This window comes from Sorex araneus, chromosome 6 (genome assembly GCF_027595985.1).
Source record: "Sorex araneus isolate mSorAra2 chromosome 6, mSorAra2.pri, whole genome shotgun sequence".
NCBI lineage: Eukaryota > Metazoa > Chordata > Mammalia > Eulipotyphla > Soricidae > Sorex > Sorex araneus.
In genome coordinates, this window is record NC_073307.1 from 129,361,878 (window position 1) to 129,380,079 (window position 18,202).

The window sequence follows — 18,202 nt, forward strand, 5'->3', positions numbered from 1 at the left end:
TAGTAGACTAACACAGAAGGCCTATTTTCTGTCTCGATCTAAGGCTGTGGAACCCACACAGGTAAGGCCTTGGCAGAACCTGTAAGAAGTGAGACCTGCATTGATAGCTTAATGCATAATGGCGAGAACGCCAAGTATCAATTGATATGGGCATAGTGGTCCCAAAGAGCAGGAGAAAATGAGCTCAAATTCAGCACAGTGGTCTCTCTGGTGCCTTAGTTTACATGCTGTACAGTCCAGAAAATAAAGATGAGAGATGTACTGAGTCTCACTAGTCAAATTAATCATACTTCTTAGAAAGGAATGAATCCTGGGGACAAAATAAAGACCCCATATTCTTCTCTGACAATACTCCCAGGAAATAAAAATGGAAGGGAGGTACATAGGATGGTAGAACTCACTCAGTATTATTCTAGGCACAGAGATATTAAGAAACCTACACAGGATCACAGATTTCATAAGTGGTAGGCAAATTATACTGACCATGCCCAGAAATTCAGGAATTAGATCTGAGCTGCTTTTTATTTAGAAAATATTTCTTTGATGTTCTAGAAAACTTTTCTACATATTGTATCCAGTTACTAGCACAGAATCTGATAACATGAAGATAAACAGTAGTTTAATAGATACACACAATTATAAGAGTAACTAGTAAATTCATAAATTCTAAGATATAGACTAAAGTTAACCATGGAATTCATATAGGGCAGGCGTGTTTTATATTTATATAGATAGGTTGTGTGTGTGTGTGCTTGTGTGTGTGTGTGTTTCTTTCTATAGGATACAGAACTCAAGGTGGGTCTAGGAGGCCATGAATAAAATTTAGATTGATGAAAGGAGAAAGTTATGGATGAATTACCTTCCAAAGATTAGCATAAAACAGAGGTGAATTCTTAAAAACTTTGGGGCAAAGTTAAGTAAACTCTGGCATAATAAAGCATGCTTATCAAGCTTTTTATTGTCTATAATATATCATAAAATGTCTTCTTTGGGAGCTACAAAGTGCTAATAGTAACAACAGTTATGCAAGGTTATCAATATTTATGATGCCAAGCACTGTGTGTCAAGGAGACGCCGATGCTCCTACTTATGGTCCAAGTAGAAAATGCTGCACATTTTTTGTTTTATGCATTGGGGTTCCATAAAAGATTCCATCATGGGAAAAGCATACCACAACTTATATTTATATCACTAGCTTAAAGGTAAATTGATAAGTCTATTCCTCCCATTTGTTTCAAAGAAGGCAGAATAGAGTGGTCTCTGACACAACTTTCTTATTCTGATCACCCTGCTTAGGAGTGAAAAAGGCAGCTGGAACATGATAGTAGGTTGGTATCAGAATAATAGTTGGATATATTACTACTCTCTGGTCTTGTGGTTTTTCTTTTCTTTTCTTTTTCTTTTTTTGCAATTTACAAAGAATTATGTTTATATTTGCTTTCTTGTTATACAGAGAGGTGAAACATTTCTAAGTTGATGGCATCAAACATAGCTCTAGTTACAGTGACATATTTACATGATGCATGAATACCACCCACAGAGTTAATTATATCACATATTTGAGCAAATACACCTCCTGGCTTCAATGTAAAAGGGGAGCCACAAATTGAAAAATAGCTCTTAAACTCTGAAGAGATACCATTACTAAATTTATACATGCTAGTAACTGATGTTTAAAGACAATATAATATTCAAGAAACTGATTTTTCATCTTAGTTAGCAGTCATGAAACCCAGATTCTAGAAAATGGAAGCATTCTCACAATTTAAGTTTCTTTTGGGAAAAAACACACAAAATTTATAAACACTGTCAAATGAAAGACAAATTACTGAGTACTAGAGGCCCAAACACGTCCTTGTATATATGGAGAAAAATTCATCGTACAGTCAGTGGAAATGAACAGCATCTTTGCTTCAGAAGTTCTCAGAGAACTTCTATAGGCATTATTATAAGAGATCCTTGTGCAATATGTTTAAATAACAAAAAGTTTAGGACACCGTCTAACAGGTATTTCAATTATCTTAATTTGGAAACAAAATTATATCTTAAAATCTGGAGGATAAGACCAACCTTTTTTTTTTCATTTTGGGGTTACAGATGGCAATGTTCAGGGGTTTCTCTTGGCTCTGCACTAAGGATACTCCTAGAAGTTCCTGGGGGACCATCAGGGGACTGAACCTGGATTGACTACATGTAAGGCAAATGCCCTCCCCACTGCACTTCAGTTCAGGTCAACTTCTTAAATGAGAAGTTTATCCAAAATGCTACTCCTAAACGAAAATACACTCTTGGCAGAAAACTATGAAGTAATTTAGAATTAGCTCAAAGCATTTAAAAAAAAAAGAAGAAAAAGAACAGTTCTCTTTTGAAGTGATTACATGAATGGAAGTCTTAAATGGAAGAATCAAGGAAGTTCCTTATATGGAATACCACCTGAAAATTAATGGATCAATATATGGAAAAGAGACTCCATTTATCTTAGTGTCCTGGCACCCACTGTGCATGAAATTCATCCAGGTGGAATTAATGAATAAAAGAATCATGAAAGAAAAGATTTGAAAGAAGAAAAAGTCTTAAAGAGTTGCAAACTGTTTTGCTAACTAAGGCTTAAAAGTAATATGAGATAATAAAAGCTAAACACTCCTGGGGCCAGGAATGTGGTTCAGTGGTAGAGCACCTGCCTTGTATGCATGAGGTTTTGAGTTCCATCCAGGACTCTATCCCATATAACAAAGAATAATCCCCTGTCACTTCCAAGTTTGATCCAAAACCACAAGTGCAAAAACCCTCTTCCCCATAACTCCTCCCCACTTCCTCGGGAAACTATAATCAGGGACCTAGGTTCACTGTCTCACTGCAGATAAGTGTGATACTGCTTTCTCCCAGAACCACAAGAAGTGTGGCCTCTAACACCACCACAGCAAAACAACAAAAAAAAAATAAACATTCACTTGGAGTGGGGTATGCATCCTAGGCTCTACCTTGCATGTTAATAACATGGAGATGCTGGTTAAACTTCAAAATTTTATGGAAGAGAAAATTGTGATTAAAAAAAATGTTTTTAAGGTAACATTAAGTGACCCCAAGTACAGAGTGCCAAGCACTTCTGAGTGTGACCCCAAATCCACACCAAAAGTCTGAAGGTGTTGGGAGACGGGGTCAATTTCTTGGACAGAATATATTTAAAAAGAGAACTTTTAATAAGACTGTATATCAGAGGATGTTAGAGTTCACAGAAAGGGAAGGGAGGTAAATGTTTAGAGGAGTTTAGTAGTCTAGTAACTAAACTAAAAATCTATGTCAAAGGCTACCTTCTTTTTTTAAAATGAAGAAGTCACTGTCACTGTCATCCCGTTGATCATCAATTTGCTCGAGCGGGCCCAGTAATGTCTCCATTCATCCTAGCCCTGAGATTTTAGCAGCCTCTTTTTACTCATCCTTCCCAATGGTGTTGCCTTAGAGGCTCTTCAGGGTCAGGGGAATGAGACTTATCATTGTTACTGTATTTGGCATATGAATACGCCACGGGGAGCCTGCCAGGCTCTCCCCTGTGCATGCAGTAAACTCTCCATACCTTGCCAGGTTCTCCAAGAGAGAGAACTAGGCATCTTCCGGGAGCTTGACTTTATAGTCTCTGGATGTTGGCCGCTGATGGGATTACACAGTGCCGGGGGCAGTTTCTGGGTGTGACTGCCTTTGAAAATCCTCATTGAAGTATGAAAAAAAGTATGAGCCCTTTGCAAAGAAAGGGAAAAGATTTCTGATGCTGATTTTATGATGCTGCATATATCACAGGATTCAAAGTCAGAAATATGATTTTTCCTCATTAGAACTGCATACTTACTAAAAAAAGGAAAGTGTATACCATCAATACTTTTGACACACTTGAGAGTATGAAGGTTCTGCAGAATATACCCACTTCCAACCTTTCACTTTAGTGTGCATCCTTTCTGTTTCCACAGCTGCTACAAGAAACTGATCATAGTCCAAGAAACTCTTTTTTTTTTCTTTTTGGATAGCACCCAGCTATGCTCTGGGATTACTCCTGGCTCTGTGCTCAGTAATTATTCCCAGCAGTGCTGAGGAAACCATATGGGATACCTGGGATTAAACCTGGGACAACCGCATGCAAGGCAAACGCCCTACCTGCTGTACTATCACTCTGGCCCTGAAATCTCCTTTTTCTTAATAAATTATATATACTCCTACTTAAGTTCTTTGTGTGCAGCAAATATTCAAAACTTGCTTAATGAGATGCAAATGAAAGTTGTTTTTACTATCTATGAACCCGTACATAATGTCACTGGCCCCAGATTTGCTCTCTGGAGCAGCCTCTTCTTCTTCCATCCTCATATGTATGTCTTTTCACATTTGTGAAGACTATCCTTTAAATGAGGACGTCAAAAACATACCTCCCCAGCTACCAATCTAATCCCTCAGCCACTCAGGCATCAACAATCAGTTAGAACATTCTTTTTCCTTGAGCTGGGACATCTTCGGAATTCTTCTTAACCCAGCATTCCAGGTAGCTACCATCATATGCTTAGAGTTGCTAAGGGAGACAAAAACCATTTGCCATTCCAAGCTCAGTTTTCTTCCCTTTAAACCACCCTTTCCAAGTTCCCTCAGCCACTCCTTACAGGCAATGATTTTAAATCCCTCAGTATCCTGGTCACAATGATTTCAATGCATCATTTTGTCAATGACACAGAAAAATGGACTTTTTTTAGTTCCTTAAACCAAAGGTAATGTATATTTTATGGTTTATCATAAAAGTAGAGAATGATTAGCTTTGCCCTTGAGCAATATGCTTCTACCAAAATGGCAGCAGTTCTGCTAATGAATGGCCCTTCATCATGACACAGGACTCACACTGAACTTATAGTTATTTAGAACATTCAAGCTTCTTTTCTGTATTCTGATATATTATTCCCCCCAACCCCAGGCCCAACTCCTTGTTGCATCCTACTCATACACAATTGATTTTCAACCTAATCACATAGGGGTGTACACTGACATAAACATAAATGATCCAAAATTCTTTCACTGTACAGAATGCCAGGGTTTATGTTTCAATCTGATGACATATTGTCTCGGTCTTCAGCTACATTTCCAGCCGACATATTAATGGAGAATGTACTTTCCCAACATTGCACAAGAGTGAACACCTTCAATTGCTCGGTCTAGGAATGTGGCCTGGGACTCCGCCAAGCATCTCTTCTAAGCAGCATGAAATAAATTTCCTGACCTTCATAGTTTGTGTGATGGAAAAGAAAGTTATTTGTGCTCTAAATATGCAGCCCATAATTTAAGGGGAAAAAAGTGAACACGTGAAAAGATAGAGAAGCTTCTTTCAATTTGGACACAGTTTCAATTTTCAAAGCACATGGAGGCAGAGAGCAAGCTTCAGAAATCGCAGCAGCTCCCAAACCAGGCCTGAGTAGGCTAAATCCCATGTGGAAAAATGTGACTGGAGAACTTTTCTTCCCCCTTTCTTGATTTTTATCCCTTCCCCCGTCACTCCCTCACATGCCCCCCCCCAACCATGGACCCCATCTCTATATACATCCTTTCCCCCTTTTCTTTGTTTTAGGCAATTTTTCCCCTGAAAAGGAAAGTTTTAGGCACCTGATTGCTTCCACAGACAACACAAAAGTACAGATAATATAATGCCTTCCTTAGGTAATGTGTTCACCAGAAACTGGCACAAAGCAAAGAGATACTGTTTTCCATTCCCTGAAGCACAATAATTGAATCCCCACAGACGTCCAAAACATGAAAAACATTTAAATGAAAATTTACCCCTAAGATTATAGTAGCTACCATCTCAATCATTTTTTAACATTTCCCATATTCCAAACATGGTAATTTTATAAGGAAATCAAGTTGGGCATAAGAAATTTTGGAACTGAGCCAGCTAAAGGACATCTATGATAGGTACTAAGAAAAAGAATGATTAGGCATTATTTCCCCTATTATCTGCCTCTTCACCAGCAAAATAAGCATGTTCCAATAATTATAGTGTCTTCATTGCCTGAATTACTAGCCATAATCTGAAGTAACTATTGACCAATGTATTTGCTTATTCAACAATATCTCTTCTGTGTCTCTTCTGCTACCAGCACTGTTTTGAATATTATAGTGGGTACATGCAAAAATAAATCAAATTTTTGTCACTACAAACTTTAAGCTAATTTGAAATTGACTCCTGATTTGATTACTGATTTTGGGTGGTGCTGGCTGAGATATATATCTTTTTCTAGTCCAAAACTGAGCCAATCATTTTGTGGAGGCAGGGGGCTCACACCAGACTGTGCCCAGGGCTTACTCCTGGCTCTGCACTCAGAGATCACTTCTGTGAGGCTCAGGAAGGTGCTAGGGATGGAACCCACCAGCTGTGTGCAAGGCAAGTACCTTGTCTGTGGTACTCTCTAGCCACAGAGCCAATTCTTATGATTTCTGTCTCCGTAAAGTATCTTTTTACCTTGTACTTTTCTTGCTGTTTTGGTATGTAAGGTCTTGCTACAACATATGACCTTTTATTTTCCCTTTATTTTTCAAGTTGAAGCTAAAAGTAGGGCATAGCTGGGAGACATTGTAAGGGTCTCTTGACTCAATTTATTTGGCATTTTGTATATCTCAGAAAGTGCAATGTATTGCCTAGAGCTAGTGAATAAAATCAGAACCTTTGTGCTTAATGCCTTGTCAGAGTGTATCCTTGAGAACAGCAGATAGCAGAAAGGAGACCAGTCCTAATTTTCAACAGACTATTCTACATTTAGGTAATATATTAGAACACCATAGAAGGGCCAGAGAATTAGTATAATGGAATGGCATCTTCTTTGCATGCAACTGACCAGGTTTGATCATGGTTCTCAAGCCCACCAAGAGTGATCCCTGAGTGCAGAGCCAGAGAAAGTTGTGAGCACAACTGGGTGTGGTCCAAAACCCATAATAATAATAGTATCACTGTATCACTGTCATCCCATTGTTCATCGATTTGCTTGAGCAGGCGCCAGTAACATCTCCATTAGTCCCTGTTGCGTGCTAGTGTCGCCCGATGGTGTACTGGGGGCTCTTTTAGGGTCAGGGAATGAGGATCATCATTATTACTGTTTCTGGTATATTGATTATGCCACAGGTAGCTTGCCAGGCTCTGCCATGTGGGTGGGATACTCTCAGTAGCTTGCCAGGCTCTCCGAGAGGGATGGAGGCTTTTTTTTGGGCGGGGGGGCTTTTTGGATCACACCCGGCAATTCTCAGGGCTGACTTTTGATTCTGCACTCAGAAATCACTCCTGGTGGTGCTCAGGGAACCATATGGGATGCTGAGAATCGAACCCGGGTTGGCCACGTGCAAGGCAAATGCCCTACCCACTGTACTATCACTCCAGCCCCGAGGGATGGAGGCTTTTTGGGCAGCCTCTAATCTCCTTTACAGATGTTCCCAGTCAGGTACATATATATTTGTTGCCATGATTTGGCGCCTACTGTCTGAACCCCATCAAATATGGTGTGGTAATTATGGAAAATGAGTAAGGAATGTCTAATGATGTGTCTTGCGACTGCTTTTGCAGCTGCACAGTCCAGGAATATGTTCACTCATATGTGAGGCTTGGCCCGAGCATGTGGAAGCAGCCTGGAATGTGGCGGTGGTTGAGTTGTGGAGGTCGGCTGCTGGGGCTGGGTCCCTTGGCGTGAGGAGCACTCTTACCCACCCTCCTCTGGGGCACCCTGAGTAAAAACAACCTGGTGCGGAGTCTGGTGGCATGGTTATGGGTGCCTCATTTTATGCTCCCTTCAGGGAGAAGCAGCCATGAGTTTTGGACAGCGGCCGATGAGGAGATTATCTGGTACCAGCTGGAGGTGGCTTGTGGGCATGATTCCTGGGTCACCAGAGACTGGGGGAAGCAGGCAGAGGATCCCTGCTCCTGGATCCCATTCTAAGGTCTAAGGTCACAAAATTCCACATTACCTGGGTTCCATGGGACTTCAGTAATAAAATGTAATAAAATTTTATAATAAAAATAATAATGAATTAAAAAATTCAAAAATAACAACACCATAGTGACTAGAGAGACAGTAGTGGGGGGATGGGGTTGTCTTAAAATGCATGCCTTTTATTCAGCTAATCCTGAGTTGATCCCTGGTACAACATGAACTCCAGAGCATGTAACGGGAAGTAGCCCCTTCTATCTCATGAAGAAGTGTGACCCAATCATCCTTCCCAATGTTAGGACAGGTATTGTGCTGCAGATCAGCTTTTAAAAAAAAAAATCTCATCCACAATTGCAAATGCATCCTAAATCATTCCCATCCCAACACACATACTCTCTGAATCTGAGGTGGGCAGCCAGGAAATCCTAGAAACTGCAGCCTTAGGAACATATTCTACATGGGAAATAAGTGATATGGATGGGAAAGCTGATGATTTTGATCTCAGGGTGGTGATATTACAGCTACTTTTGATGAGCTGCTTCAATTAATAGAAGCACCCATTTATTTTCTCTGAATTACATAAATCTTATTTTCAGTCACACATACTGTAAACAACATGCTACCTCCTAATTTTGTTTTTAAAAGCCAATTCGAAGTTAACGGATTTTGTTTTTAACCCCTCAATTTTACATTTCCTTGTTATAATGCCTTAGAAATTAGAAAATACTCTTTTGCCAGCTCTTCTCCCTTCCCGGCCCCGCAAACGCAGAGACATGTCAAAAACAGAAGGTCACCATAAAGCTTCAGTCAGACCAAAGGAACCCAAGATGAAAGCACATTTAAGAGCTACGAGGTTCTGTGAGCTTTCAAAATCAGGGCATTACAACCATGAAAACCTAGGAGAAGTCTTTTAAGTGAACCTTGGGGGGAAACTGCATAACATTTGCTACTCTCTGGGCCCTTTGGAGATAAATTTATTTTATTATGGCTGTCACTGAAGCTTGTAACTACACGTCGCTCCCCCACCAAAGTTCTCCCCATCCTAGTTCCCAGTACATACATCTAGGGCAGAGGTTGGCCTGTCATCTCCACAGCCCTCCTGGAAGTCTACCTTCCTCCAGCGAACAAATGGAAAGTGCCTTCAGTTCGCACGCAAGGCTGCTACTGCCCCCTACCCCGACCCCAGTTGTGCGGCACCTCTATGGGAAAGAGTGCTCTACTCATCCTTCTACCAGAGACCAGGTGCCCATGACACAGACCAAGGAAACACTTAGTCTCTGGTATATTTGATTGGATTTGTTTTGCCAGGAGCATAAGGGTTCTCAAGCTTGTAGCTCATTTTAGTACTTAGGTCTAAATCAAAGCTCACATTCCTCATATCAGCCAACCACTGGTTTACCTTCCTGTTCCTTTTTAGAGAACACAGTGACCATGCTCTCGCCCCCAAAAGCTTTTTCAAAGCCATTATGTTAGTGAGGTCCTTTGTTTTGACTGTCATCAACAATGATTTCATACAGTATTTATTAATTGGGTGTATGACTCCTTTAAGGAATTAAGTGTGCTGGAAAGCCAGGGGTGCATTTAAGAATAAAATAGTTTAGAATTAAACAAGTCTCTGTCTTAAGCTGAACTTCAAGGGGACTTGTGAGGATACATATGCCTAAGCTTAAGAATACCAATACTTAAAAATACCAGCCTTTTCTGTTTCCTAGGGTTAACCCCCACATACAAATGACATACGGATTTCATTTGCCAACATCGTTTACTGTTTAACATTACTCCAAACTAAACAGTAAGTGGACTCAGAATGTAACCTATAAGTTTGCTCATTCACTTTTGAAGCCCATCTGGGTATGTTATTCATCCTAATAAAGAAAATTTATCACAACACAGCTTAATGTGACTCTAGTTCAGATAATTTCTTCCTCCAATGAACAGCAGCTAGCATTTACATAGAATTCCCTGGAATTCTCTCCTCCCTTCCTCTTTAAAATGCAATTCACAGCTTGAGATCACAAAGCCTGCCAGTGGCTGAATGGCTGCACTAGAAGGCTGAGAGTCCTTCAATTAAGCAGCAATTTTGCAATTAGTGGAAACTGAGTGCTCCATAACAATCGTTTGAAAACAAGTTGAGACAAGTTAGCAATTACCCTATTAAAGGGATATTCTCTATTGCAATGGGCTAGGCTAGGCTAGCCCCCTCAAGCAAACAAATCTTCCACTCTCCAAGATACAAGTTGAAAATTGTGTTTTAATTATTAAAATAAATGAGGTATTACAGGCAGTTGAAATGGAGTGCCTTTCATCTTAAAAAAATATTCAGAGTTCAGCTAACCTACAGTTCTCCATGCACACTATGTTTATTCTGGAAGTCTAAAAGTTTCTTCTACCCTCTGGGACTTCTGTCTTAAATCTTAAAATGCTCATCAACTACTTGTGTATCATCTTTCTATTGTGTATATGCTCAATAATCTTGAAGCTGAGTAATAGATTGAGTCTTTGAAATCTAAAGCTGTTTGCTCTTCCTTCCTCAAGTTCACCACGGGGATAAAGGGTTGGGGTGTGGTGGGGGTCATTTTCCACTGATTTTGAATATAGCTTTAAAAAAAATGTACCTGTAGCTATGCTACCGAGTCAGTTTGCTGCCAGTGCTGAGATAGACTAGGACTATTCAAATTTTTTAAAAATGAGTTATCAGTTGTCTACATTTGACCACTGAAAAGCTGGAACTCTTAAAGATTCCAGGAAAAAAGGAATAGCTTAATGCTGTGGTGCCCCTTTTATACAGAAAAACCAAGGTCTGAGCCAGAATTTTTGAAATTTGCAGTATTTATTGGATTTCACCATCCCTTCCAAGGAGTCAGAAAGAACCACCCAACATCCCTGCACATCCCTTCCCCGTCCTCCTTTGGTTATTATGAGATTCAGACAATTAATTCTTTTCTATATGAAGGAACCAGTTGAGGTGATGATTGTATTTTAAGCAAATGCTCACTTTCTGGGTTTGCTTTCCCAAGTTCAACTTTCATTCACTGCAATGAGACCTTAAAACAGACTTTCCAAATGCTTTATTATCTGAATACACAAATGCTAATGACCTTAAGATCTTAAAACTTGATCTTCAATAACCTTAAATGATCTCTTAAACCAGACTTCCAGTAACTAATTTAGCTCTGGACTATGAAACGCTCCAAAGGTATGTGAAAAATTACTCTGCTATTTTGCTTTTTTTTTTTAAAAAAAATGTGATGTGTAAGTGTGTCTGCAATGTTCTAATGCTTCAAAACATGTACGTAAGTCTTGTTTATCTGGAAATCATTTCTTTCTGCTTATATCATTTATAAATAGAAAATTTTTGTAATAACTTAAAATAGCTCTACATACATAATACATAAAATTGTTCCACATACCTAAGACTTTTCCTGTCATAATACTTATTACCCTTCTGTATTGACCAACAATTATCTCATTTTGCAATATAAAGTAGAAGAGACAGCAATTTTATAGCCCTGGAATTCCAGTAATGGTGACCAAGCGTGCTTAAAATTCCTAGAAAAGTTATTGTTGCATGTCAACAATTGTCTCTTCCCTTTCTCTTACCTCTGATCTTAGTCAATAGGTAAACTCACAAAAGAAAATTCTTAAACAAGACATTTGCAAAATTAAAGGAAAAGGAGATAGTGATATTTTTAAGGAGCTGTTTCTAGGGCCAAAACTTTGAAATGTAATTTCTATGTGCGATGTGATCTATTATGTGTAAGAACTTGAAGCACTACATGAGAAACTTCCAACTTAAAAATGATAATGAGGTATCATGAGGTAAACACTGAGAGCTCCCAAGCACAGACATATTAAATCTGTGATTATACCTCAATAAATTAAAAAATTAATGTATATATAAATCTAATTTTAACACCCAAATGACTTTTGACCGTATAACAAATTCATATAAAAATAAAATTTTAGATAAAATGAAAAGGGTATTTTCCAAGAAGTAGAGCCAGTTGGAAAGTAGCTTTTAATAGCACAACACATTTTATTTGTAGTTAAAAAACCAACGTTCCTAATTATATAGTGCTTTTCTTTAAAAGACAACTGTACTGGGAGAATTAATAAACACTCAAAAATATGCTTTTCTTTGCTTCTGGCCAAGAACATTCCTACATTCTTGTTAAAAAAAAAAAAGTTCACTGGGTACTGCAGACTGTAAGGAGTAAGCGTTAAGATACCTGAAAGACCCTAAAATAACATCCAGGAAGTCTTAATGCCACCCACCGCAGCCTGTCAAAGCTCTCCCAGCGCGAGGAAACCTTGTCTGCACTCGAACCAAAGCGGCGCAAGGAGCCAAAAAAAAAAAAAAAATCCACGTGAGTCGGGGACTGAAGCATCTTGCAACAAGTCCCTCCTCCCAACGCCCGTAGCGTTCCCGCAAAACCACGCTTTGCAGCTTGGCACATCCCCGCCCCTCGCCTCCCGCCCCCCGCAGCCGCTCTGGGCAGCTTGGCCGGCAGAGGGCACCCTCTACCTTCCCTAGCGCTGCTCTCCCTGCTCCCCCCCCTCCTCCCCCTCCTCCTCCTCCTCACCCCTCCACCCGGGTCCCTCCACCCCGCTCCACCCCCAACACAAAAACACGGTATCCTCCGACTGCGCCTCCAGTTCACTACGGCAGCTCCGACGCTCTCCAACACCCCTCCACCCAACGCGGCCGGGGGTGCCCGCAGCCTGCAGTTCCCCGAGAGTGCCGTCGGACTGAAAGCGCCGTCCCCTCGCCTATTGCTCTCCAGACACAGTTCACTCACCCCTTCTTCCTCCTTCCCGGGGATGCAACCCGAGGGACCTCCCGGAGTCAAGACGAGCCCTCCCCAGCCACCCCGCACACACACGCGCACACGCGCGCACGCACATCCCGCTCTGCCTCGCAAAGTCTAAACGTGCACTTCCCGGGACCGTGCCCGCAGGGAGGGGCGCCGGGATGGACTGGTGTGGACACAGCCCCGGGACCGGGACCCGCGCACCCCGCGAACCTTCACCGGTCCGAAGGCGGCGGTGTTCGCCGTCCTCCCTCTACCTTGACATCGGACGCGTGCGAGCGAGTCCGCCTGGGTCTCCACTCCCGGGAAGCAGGTGACCTACCGCGCGCCGCCCGTCTGGAGCCCGGGCCACGGGGGATGCCCCACGGGGGGAAGGATTCCCAGCCCAGCCCCGATTCCCTCACCTCAGTCAGGGCCCCCACCCCCACCCCGACAGCTGGCGGCCGAAAGGATCTCTTCCACGACCCCTCCTCGGATGCGGGAGGATTTGGGGGCGGGGGATCCCTCGAGCGCCGTCTGGGTTCCCACTTTCGGGCGCCGCTCCGCGTCTCCCTTCGCGGCTTTCTCTCCCCTCCCTCGGGGGTTCCCAGGGTCTCGCTCGCTCCCCTGCATCCCCCCTCCCCCGGAGTGGGGTCCCAGCTGGTCCTCCGGGCTGAGGCACCAGGGAGGACCAAGTTCCCCGGGAGCAACTCCAAACGGGGAGGACAAGAAGTTGTGGCCTCTTCTCCCAACTTGGGCAGCCCCCTCTCCCGCGCGCCAACTTTCCCCCGGCGGATCGGCGCCTCCCGTGCCCAGTCCGGCGCCCGGAGCCCGCCTACCTCGGCGTCCACACAAAGCTCACGGGTCCCCAGCGGCGGAGTCACATCGTTGTCCCGCTCCTGGCCCCTGCGCCCGGCCCCTGGCCCCGTCGCGGAGCCGCTCGCCGCCGGCCCCACAGCAGCGGTGGCAACTGTGATCTAAGTGTCTCATGGACGCTTCACCGTGAGGAGGTCTGGGGCGCGCGGGGCCCGAACCCCGCCAAGGGTCTGGGTGCGCGGGACAGCAGGCGGGCCGGTGCGCCCGGGCGCGGGGCGGCGGCGGCGGCGGCGGCGGCGGCGGCAGCGGCGGGGACCGGGAGCTCCAGCCTGTGCCTCGAGCCCGGGTCAGACATTATTTAGCTCTTCGGTTGCGCTTCGATTGGTCAAACGGCGCCGCCCCCCGCCCCCCGCCCCCGGCTCGCCAGCCACCGAGACCCGCGCCGGGCGGCCGCTTAAAGGGAACGCTGCGCCTTTTCCGCGCCCGGGCTCAGCCCCTGGGACTCCCGGGACTGCCCCCGCTTCCCGGGTACCGGCTTCCCGACTTTCCCCCCCCACCCCATCCCCCTCGCGCATCCGAGATACAGCGACTTAGCCCCCCCGCCCCCACGAGCTCTGCACCCTCCCTGGGGCGCCTGGGCCAGACGCACGCGCCCACCTTGTCCCTTCGAGGGGCGACCGCGCAGCCAGCCAGAGGGGAACCCCGACTCCTGCGCCCGGGACCCCGGGCGGTGCGCGCCCCAGCGGGAGGGAGCGAGTGCGGCCCCGACGCCCCGAGGTCTGGCAACCCTTCCCGACGACTCCTTTCCCTACATCCCGGCACCCAAGTTCTGTGGAAGAGGACGCGGCGTTTCCAGGGCCAGAGACACACCTTCCCGCACCTTCCCGCACCTTCCCGCACCTTCCCGCACCACGGAGCTTGCCAACACGAGCACACAATGCAATCGCGCGGAGCATGGGGGCTGTTGGTTTACTTCGGTGCCTTAAACACTCCGGCTTAAACAGAGTTCGTGCACTGACCTCGCCGGAGTTTGCCTAATAGGAATTCAATCAAGATAATAACGGGCATTCTTTATTAATGAACGCCCCCAGATAACGTTACAGCAAGTTACTTGCTCCAGCCAGGAAGCCGAGGCAATGACAGACCTTACCAAAGCCACACGCTTTCCCGCAGACCCGAGGGGAGGGGAAAAAAAAAAAAAAACCCGAACAGAGAAAGAAAAAAAGAAAGAAAGAATAAGAAACCCACCTTTCTCAGTCACTACTTGTCAAAGTAAACATCAAGGCAGCTGCTCTGGGGAAGACTTCGACTTCTAAACTCCCAGACTCTATTTTAATTATTATTTTGTCCACGTTTCCCTTTGGTTTGGAGAAGAAAAAAAAAAAAAAGAAGGGGAGGGGGGTGGTGCGAGTCTTTGGTGCCCGGTATGTACTCCTCCTGTTCTGCAGCAAAGAAGTTAAATTATTGATAGTGGAAATTGCATGGCGGAGGTAATACTCGCACCCCCCTGAGCGAGGAGCTCCATTTGATCTCGGCAGAGGCAGGGAGATTTCATGCTAGCTCGCCGGGGGGAGCGGCGAGCGCGAGCAGCCCTCTCATCGGTGAATGGGAAAGTGGGTGGGAGTCCACGAGAGGGCTCCACGGTGCCTTGACGTGCGCTGTCATATGATACCTCCGCTGCCTCGAAATAGACACTCTAGTGCACGAATTACCAGAATCAAAATTCAGCGCATTTAAAATGATACATCTTTTATTAGAAGAGTTCCGTTCCAGGGCATTGCATGTTTTTGCAGATGTTTTCACTTCTCTCCCTTGCAAACTCACACACAGAAGCCAACCCCCCCTCCTTTTCTTTTTTTTTTTTCATAAGGAACCCTCCTCGGCAGCAAGATAAATAAATATATATATATATATTTTAAAGCTTCTGTCTTATAGGGGTGGGGTGCGGGGGTTACAACAGACTCCATTAGTCCTCCCTCGTACACCCCAACAAACGCTAGCAGAGGACCCCTCAGTCCTTATTCGCCGCTAACCAAGTCACTTGAGGGGGGATCTCAGTAACTGGGATGAAGAGGACCGTTTCCAACTAGTCTTTGGTTAAACGTTGTCTACCGTCTAACCCAATAGGTTTCTGCTTTAAAGCTGAATTTCTTCCCATTCGTTCCATCAACTGATCCATGCGCACCAGTGCATACGTTAACGTTTAAAATAAGGAACAGGGGAGCAGCTCTTGGAATCCTTGGACCTACTATGAGTATAAAAGTCACCTAGTTGCCCTTTTAAATTTTTTTTGTGTGTGTGTTTTTTTAGGGGGGGTTACACCAGACGGTGCTCAGGTCTGACTCCTATCTGCGCTCAGTGCTAAGGAGCACAGGGAGGGGTGGGGGCAGGGCGGAGTAATAGGTGAACGCAGGTCAGCCGCGTGGAAGACAAGTGCCTTAACTCCTGTACCATCTCTTTGCTCCCCCTTACTTCATGCAAGTTTCTTATCTCGAAATAGAGATTTAGTAGTGTTGGGATATGGTCCAGAATTTAGTCTTTTAGCAAGCATCTCATGCACCTCTGATTAAAAAAAAAAATCTTAGTTTACACTTGAAGAAACACTTCAAGAAGTCTGGATAAATGCATGTCTGAGAAATCTCCAATTTGGCATACAGTTTTATGTATACATTCATTTTTCTGCAATCTCAAGGGGGTTTGACCTAATAATTGCTCATACTCATTGCTGTAAGATTTTTCCTAAACACTCCGATGTTAATTTGGGGAAAGGGAAAGGTTTATAAACAATTTCCTGCCCTGGACCCTCTTGTGGTTATCAAGAATGTGCTGTTATGCTGAACATATAATATTATCATATATTCATTTCAGTTTACCTAAGGGTTTGCAATTTAACAATGAGTTCACATATACTAGCTGTTTTCTAAGGACTAGTAGAAACATTCTCATTTTACAAATGAAAAACCTAAGATCAGTGCCATGAAATACAGTTGCCCAAATTCATATAGTGAAGTGCCAGAGATAAGACTTCAATGAATTTAGAAGCTCCTGAATTAGAAATATAGAAATACCCCTGCCTTTCCCCATGCCCCAACCCCCAAATAAACAAAGCTATCTGTTCCTTGGAAGTGTTATCAGGATGTGTGATCATTCGGAGCTTCTTTGCAAATTGTTGAACTGAATAGTCAAATTATTCAAATATATGCATATTCTTAGAGTGTCACACATTTAGCTTTGCACCTCTGTCAACTTGACAGAACACATGACCAATACAAACTATCCTACTGCACAGATGGTGAAATTTATTGTAGAATATTTAATGTATGTGAAATATGCAGGCAAGTTAGAAGCAATAAAGGACAGAGGGCATGAAGCCGGGCTTAGCCACCTCAGAGAACCTCTTTGCTTCCCAGAGCTGTAGGCTGAGTGTAAACACGACTTCGTTTAATATTGCAAAACAATGTAAGTGTCTAGATTTATAAATAAAAAATCTGTACTTTATAAAGTACTGAAAGAGACTATTCTAAACCATTTTAAAAATACAAAACTATGCTAACGTCAAACTTAGTCTTACTGTCCAAATTTAAATTTGCTTGAAAGTGGTTATTTCCCCAGGTTTTAAGCTCAATTGTAAATTGCTTCCTTCCTGGAAACAATTTAACAGGAGTGAATGTCAAGAATCTTAGCATTCTCCATGCTGCTCAGTTAGGAGTTATGGCAAACCTTCTACCTGCTAAATTCACATTGCCACATCAGCATTTCTGCTAAAGGAAAGTGTTCTTAGTTCTGAGTCTCTGATTGACTCTATCGTCAATCTCCTTATTCCACTCTCCCTTGACATTATACAAATACATGTCTGTACCTTTACTTTCCAGTGTGTGGTGCAGTTTTACTGAGGAAAAGATGGGCGGGACAGGGACTCGGCGGGCCGGGGAGGGGCAAGGGAGGGGATGGGGGTGCAGGAGTGGTGTCAGAATGGCAGGAATATTTAGAAATAAAAAACCAAATGTCAATTCAGATAAACCTGATGAATCAGACTTCTTGACACTTATGAGAATTCCTGAACTTTCTGATTTGTGATTATAGTGTCATCAAATCAATACAAGATCAGACTGAAAAACTCTTGCCATTTGGCTTTAAAAATATACCTTGGTCCAGAGAGGCAGGTTCAATCCCAGGCTTCACATATGATAGTACAACTCCTCCCCCACCCACCCCTTCCCCAAACACCACTTCCCCAAATCCCTCTTCCACACACACACTTACAGCATTACTGCCAGGAGTGAACCCTGAGTACAGAGCCAGGAGTGAGCCCTAAGAGCATAACTGGGTGAGGGCCCCCTTAATATTAAAAACAAGACAAAATTATGTCCTGCATTTAAAAACAATGAACTCAGATGAACTAAATCCTACTAATGCCTCTGAGTGATTTTAAGATCTAATTCTGGTGACTTGCAGAGAAGAGAAAAGAAGTTTAATGTCAAAATCTTTATAAAACTATTATCCTTTTATAATCAAGGTAAAGGCTGAGAATATAAGCCATGTATTTGTGACTCTTCTAAAAGACTGGTCTTGGGCATGATTGCTATGTAAGCTATGATCCTAATTTTCCTAACAGTCAAAAGACAGAAAATACTTCAATTTGAGAAGAAATGCTCCCAA

The 18,202-nt window shown here is 43.4% G+C and overlaps 1 protein-coding gene across 8 annotated transcripts in view; it reads right to left on the reverse strand.

Annotated features, from left to right (window-relative positions):
• BDNF (brain derived neurotrophic factor) overlaps positions 1–18,202 on the reverse strand; it is a 59,014-nt gene that overhangs the window by 23,098 nt on the left and 17,714 nt on the right. The window contains exon 1 of one of the 8 annotated variants that reach the window (XM_055141929.1): positions 14,792–15,146. The exons of 5 other annotated variants lie outside the window; for them this stretch is intronic. The gene's annotated coding sequence lies outside the window, so the exon portion shown is untranslated. Of the gene's footprint in view, positions 1–12,736; positions 12,758–13,566; positions 14,019–14,791; positions 15,147–18,202 lie in introns of those variants that run through there. 2 more of the 8 variants (XM_055141927.1, XM_055141932.1) reach the window with 2 other exon arrangements.